At 55.5% G+C, this 6,000-nt stretch overlaps 1 protein-coding gene across 1 annotated transcript in view; it reads right to left on the reverse strand.

Annotated features, from left to right (window-relative positions):
* The window catches only part of PTAFR (platelet activating factor receptor), a 34,343-nt gene extending 29,778 nt beyond the window's left edge, over positions 1-4,565 (reverse strand). The window contains exon 1 of the mRNA XM_054802000.1: positions 4,431-4,565. The gene's annotated coding sequence lies outside the window, so the exon portion shown is untranslated. The remainder of the gene's footprint in view (positions 1-4,430) is intronic.
* Between the last annotated feature and the right edge of the window lie 1,435 nt (positions 4,566-6,000).

The raw sequence follows: 6,000 nt of genomic DNA on the forward strand, positions 1-6,000 counted from the left end.
CTATAAGGCAGAATAGGAATCCACTCCATGTTCTTGGTTAGATCTGGGCTTAGACAGAATTTGAGCATCCTTCTTCCAAATAGATGAAGAGCAGAAGCCAGAAGAGCTTTCACTTAATAACCTGGAGGAAAGGAAGTGCCAGGAAACTCATATATCCTATGGACAGACTCATTCCCTAGCAGAGTCTCCTTCACACTTGTGTTAGGGCTAAACAGACCCAGGAATCCAGCCATGCCAAGTCTGCTTTTATCTCAGGGACCTTCAGCAGACACTGAGACACCGCAGCCTGGCCCTTCCACCTTCACATCCTGACCACCATTATTTGCAGCAGCCTGAAGATCCTTCATCCCAGTGATGCAAATTGGTGGGGTGCTCAGGGAGACACCAGTGACAAGCAAAGCTTCACACATGGTCCCAGCTAAGCTGGTAAATCCCAAGGTGCAGCTCCCATGCAGATGGTTAACCTGCCCTCCATGCAGCCTCTGCTTTTACACCTGCATAGAGTGCAGATGTCGGCTTGGAGCATCTGCACCATGTCCTACATAAACCTCACACCTGCAGACACCTACAGGAACTGAAACACCAAGTCTGGTGCCTGGGTTCAGTGTGAGACACATAGGAATGGAGACACAAATTCCATCACCAGCACAAAATGGTGTCTGAGTGTGCAACAAGGCTGCTGAGGAACAACATGGGCCCAAGCAGAAGCAGCAGAGGCTGGTCCACATTGGTGCTCCCCTGGGAAGGCTGGCTTTCCTGGCTCTTCTCATGAAATGCCATCTGTGACAAACAGGCCATGGTAGGCCCAGGCTATCTCCATGCTGTGAGGACCTCCAGAGGCCCCCATGGTGTGGTGTCATGTCTTGGGAGAGCTGCAAGGACTGGCTGAGGGTTGTGTCCCTTGGGCCACACCAGCTGAGGTCACCAGCCAACCTCCTCCGAGAGCTAGGAGCTGTCACGGACATGCTTTTGCTGTTGGGCTGGGGAGCCGTGGCTCCAAGCCAGGACACAGCAACTTCCTCCTCAGCCAGGGAGATGGGGCACTGACAGAGGGGGCAAGGTGGATTACAGACGTCTCTGCCAAGACACTGACGTTTGGCTTGCCTGGCCTCAGGCATCTCAAGGCGATGGGCTGCGCAGCATTGGGGCAGCCACTGTGTGGAGCAGGGGATGTGGCACTCTGGGGACCAGGGGACACCCAGGCTCTGCCTCTGTCAGGCCACATCAGGGTGACCTGAAGGGCGAGATGAGGCTCTGGCAGTGATGCTACAGATCTGCACTGGGGTGGAGGATGCAGCAGTCTCCTTCCCTCCACCACCCGCCGTCCTCCCTCCTTCCCCATCAGCCGCTGTAAAGATGGACCAAGGAACCTGACCCCTCATGGACCAGGCAGACCCCCAGTTATGTCTGCAAGACTGCTTCTGGGAGCTTAAATTAAAAACAAAATAAAAGCATGCTAATGAGGTTGGCTGGCAGCCAGTCCGTGCGTTCAAGAAGAGCAGACAGTGAGGATGTCTGGTCACAGAGGGAAGGGAAGCGCTAGCAGAGGCTGTAGCAACGGCCAAACAAAGCTTGCTGTCCTGCTGCAGCCAAGTTCTTAGAGGAAATGAAAGCCCAGGAGGTTTGGTCTGGGGAAGAGCTTACATCAGAAATCTTCATCCTTCCTCTGCTCAGCCCTGTGTCGGCTCTGCCACTGATGCGGCACACGCACGTCATTGACTTTCAGCGAAAAAGATCTTCTGTAAAACCCAGAGAACCAAACAACAAAAACCTACCAAGTTCAGTGGTGAAAGACACAGGGAGACCTGATGGGTGGAAGCTCTAGCAGTGACACAAGCTTTGCTTTCTGATTTGAGCACTCCCACTGGAGTCAGGACACCTCTAACTGCCCGAGCTGGGACCTGACCACGTCCATGCTGGCCAGTGCCTCCTCGCCGCTCTCCAGATGTACTCATTTTTCAGCTTTGTCTGTGCTCACGTTAGACCTCAGGCCATTGAGATTCACAGAAATTCCCACAACAACCGCTTGGCCATGAGGGCTGGCATCTTACCGGGCTTGCATTTGTCCACCTCGTCATTAGTTGGGGAGTTCCCTTCCTCATCATCTTCATTCTCAGCTGTTGCATTTAAAGCATGAAAAGTAGAAGGGGACCCAGATTCAGCGCTCCCAGTACCAAGGCAGTAGAGAAAGGCTGAGACTAGTCCATCCCCTCCCGCCTGCCTCGCGTCTGCTTTGCATTGACAGGTCCCATTGCCCCTGTGCAGCGCCTGCAGCCAGCGCTCTCCTCGCGCAACTCTTCCAGCCTGGAGATCCTGTTCCCTGCTCTCCTGGGGCTGCTGCCTGTTTCCAAGCGCAGAACTTTGACTCCGGTGTTCAGATGCATTTTGTTTGCGGTGGCCTGGCTTATTAAGTGGTCCCGGCAGTTTTTGTCTGCCCTGCCGCTTCCAGTCGGGGGATGCACACAAAGTCTGACAACACTAACTGCCATGCAAGGTCAAGTTAAAAAAAAAAAATCTTCAATGTGCCTTTACTTTTATCAACCAAACTTGCAATCTAATAAAAAGATTCTTTTACTGTAACTGATTCCCATGCGATGCTGTTAACTAGCATTAATGGTACTTTGGGTTGTTCTATGAGGACGCTGGATCCTGGAGCAGTTCTTCCAAATGATGTTTTCTGAGGATAACTTCATGCAAGCTGGTTGGTAGGCAGTGGATTGTCCCTCTTGGTTCTGGCACCATATCAGCACTCTCACGGTAAGCGCACACTGCCATGAGAGATGGACATTGCCTCCTTGTACGCACTGTCTGCCCCTGGCATGTTTCCTCTTGAGATGGAGCCCGTTAGCAAAATACCCGCTTTTGATGACCACATATAAATTTTGCAGGTATCAGAAACTCTTTTGGTTTTGAAAATATATAAGCAAATATCCAGAGATCTCTTTCAAGAGCAAAATGACACTGTACTAGTGGAGAAGAGCTCTCCATGGAGTGCAGAGGAGCAGCATTTTAGCCGGCAGGCTCTGTGTGCACTGTCGACTGCCCTGTTCAGCAACAAGCCGTGAACGAGGACAAGACAAAATACCAACACGGAGCTTGTGAAAGCACCAGCTGCTGCCACCAGGCTTAGAGCTGTGCGGTGCATGCAGTGTGCAGGACCAGCACACAGGTGAGCGTGATCCCTGCCGGTCCAGGATGTGTTCTCAAATGCCAGGATGGGTCTTTGAAAGGACGTGAAGTTCCTTTCGAGCCGCAGCGGCTGATGATCTAACACTAAGCATTACTGTCTGTGAGTTTCCACTACTCACCTCACACACTCAGCACAATTTCCTTTTGCTTGTTGCAGGAAAGAAATACTAAATAAACTCCTGAGCTTTCCCCTGCCAGCATTTCAGAGCCTAGCACAACACGTCCCCACCTTGTTACCAACTTGGCAGGAATGTGCCCTGGAGCTTGGGTTGCTCGGCAGGGAACTGTATCCACCCCAGGGCCGGCCGAGAGCCCCTCCCGGGGCAGCGGGCAGCGACGCTTCCTGGTAGCCATTTGACAGCTGCAAAGGCAGGGCACAGCGTCTGCCGCTCGCTGTGGTGCCGCTGGGATAACCCAGCCTGGCAGGAAATGTCACTGCTGGGAGCCGGGCTGCCTCGCCAGCAGCAGGTGAAGCAGGGAGCAGGGTACGCTCCGGCTGGTTTTGGCAGGTGGAGCCCAAGTCCAGCCCCGCCACACCGGGCAGAGGGGTCAGCTCCACGGGCCACTGTGTCAGGGTTTGTACGCTGCAGCCCCAGGCTGCCGTAGCTCTGCCAGAGCGGAAATCCACACCTTCGGTGAGCTGCCCACGGCTGGGTTGCTGTGCTCCCGCTGATCCAGGCTGCAGCGTATTACCTCCGGACAGCAGCTGCCTGTCCTCCCCCCCGGGCAGGCTCTGCCCTGGCCCCCTGGCCCACCCTGGCAGGGGCAAGGGCAGGGGCCATGCACCAGTGGGGATATGGGCCTGGGCTCCTTGAGAGGCTCTGAGCCTGCAGGAGGAAGGTCCATGGCAGGGCTCCTCACATTGCTTTGCAGTGTCCAGGCAAAGCCGGGGTTGTTCTTGCCACCCAGGGGTGGGACGTGACCCGGATGAGGGCAGACCCTGTCCCCACGGCCCCAAAGGCAATGGCAGCGCTAGCCTGACTCAGGCCATCACGATGCACCCTGTCCCTGCTTGCTGGGCGCGGGGAGTGAGCACACGTCTTCCCAGCACACCTAGACGGGGAGGACAAGGGCGGCTCTGGAGCCCCTGGCGCTGTCTGAGATGCCACGGCTCAAAGACCCAGGGGGGGTGTGCAGCCTGTCTGTGTCCTGAGACACCCAGACCCAGAAGGAGCCTGTGGAGCTCGGGGAGGAAGGCCAGCACCCTGGGAGAGCAAGCAGAAGGGAAAGGAGCCTCTTACCTCGGGGCCACAGAGCACCTGGCCCAGCAATCCCCAGCCCGCCAGGTCCCTGCCACAAGCGGAGCCACCAGCAGGGCCAAGCAGTCGGCGTGCTCCTGCCTGGGAAGAGGCTTGGACGGGAAGGAACGCGCTGTGCTTGCTGCAGGTGAGTGACTCACTTCCCTCTTGGCACTTGCGACACACAGCTCAGATGTGCCCTGGCTGCGCCCTCGAGCTTTACACCGACTCTTGTGGCCCTTCCTTGAGGAGGCGGTAGTGGGGAAATGGTGGCGGAGGCTCTGTGCTGGCCAGGGACTTGTCATGCTCTGGGTCACCCGGTGCCTCACAGGCCTGAGGTAGGGTCACCCTGCTCTGCAGCAGCTCCAGGGCAGTTGTGCTCCCCGGCCTGGCCAGGGTTGCAGAGGTGGTCCAGGCTTGGCAAGGGGAACCAGTGCCCTTGGCAGATCTGTCCTCTGGGCTTCTCATTTCCTTCCAGATACTGGGAACCGGGAGCCAGCACAGCTGCTTCCATTGGAGGTGGAGACTTGCAGCAACAGGGCAAAGCATCAGGATGAGACTGCTTTGCTGTGTGAGTCCCCATATGGGGAAACACGAGCCAGAAAAATACTCCAGGCTGTGGCAGCTGGTTTCCTTGCTCTCTTTGCAGCATTATAAACCCCCCTTGGTTCTTGTGCTCCTTCAGCCTGGAAGAAAGGGTGAATGGACGGACCCTCTCCCTCTTGCTGCCGCAGTCCCCGGGGCAGCAGCTCTGGCATTGCTCTGCTCAGGTTTCACGTGGGATTTCCCCAGTTGTGTATGGTGGCACTGGCATCACTTAGGTCATGGGCATAACATCCGCCTGAGTCACTCGTGTTACAACAAGAACTCACATGTGTTTCTGTCTGCTCCCTTCATTCACCATGGGCTGTATAACAGGGAAATGTTGTTCAGTTTTCTTTGCTGCTAAGAACTGGCACTGGTGTCTGCAAGGAAGGAGGCGTGAGGTTTCTGAGACAGCCCTGAAGGGCCAGTCAGTCACAACTGGTTGGTGCACAAAAGCATGTTGAAAGCACATCAGAGCAGGCACACAACCTGCACCGCTGTCAGAAGGACCTGGCTGTTTGCCTGTCCTGCAGTCCCTCCATCTAAGCCTGCCAGACACCCAATTGCAATATGCAGAGCTGCAGCAAATACCCCAATTTCCCAACCAAACAGAAAAGCTGCACTGGCTTATGGTGCAGGTGAGTTATGGCCTTTCTCAACAGAGAAGGTTGCCAGCGTCCTCTTGTGAATAAGGAAAACTAGGCTATGCTAGGAAGAGCAGGGCCAGCAGAATGAGGACAGTTAATATCCCCTCTGCTTGGTACTGGTGATGCTGCCACCTGAAACGCTGTGTGCAACTCAAAAGGGATGTGGAGAACTGGAGAGGGACAGGCAGAGAGCTGCCACCACGGTCTGAGCCCTGGGGCATGTCCCATGAAGGCAGCCGGGCTGGGACAGCCCCGAGGCTGAGGGACAATCTGATCGCTACCTGCAGCTGTTGGAAGGAAAGTGGCAAAGAGGATGGAAGCAAACTCTTCTCAGTAGCGGC

This window comes from Grus americana, chromosome 23, assembly GCF_028858705.1.
Source record: "Grus americana isolate bGruAme1 chromosome 23, bGruAme1.mat, whole genome shotgun sequence".
Classification (NCBI taxonomy): domain Eukaryota; kingdom Metazoa; phylum Chordata; class Aves; order Gruiformes; family Gruidae; genus Grus; species Grus americana.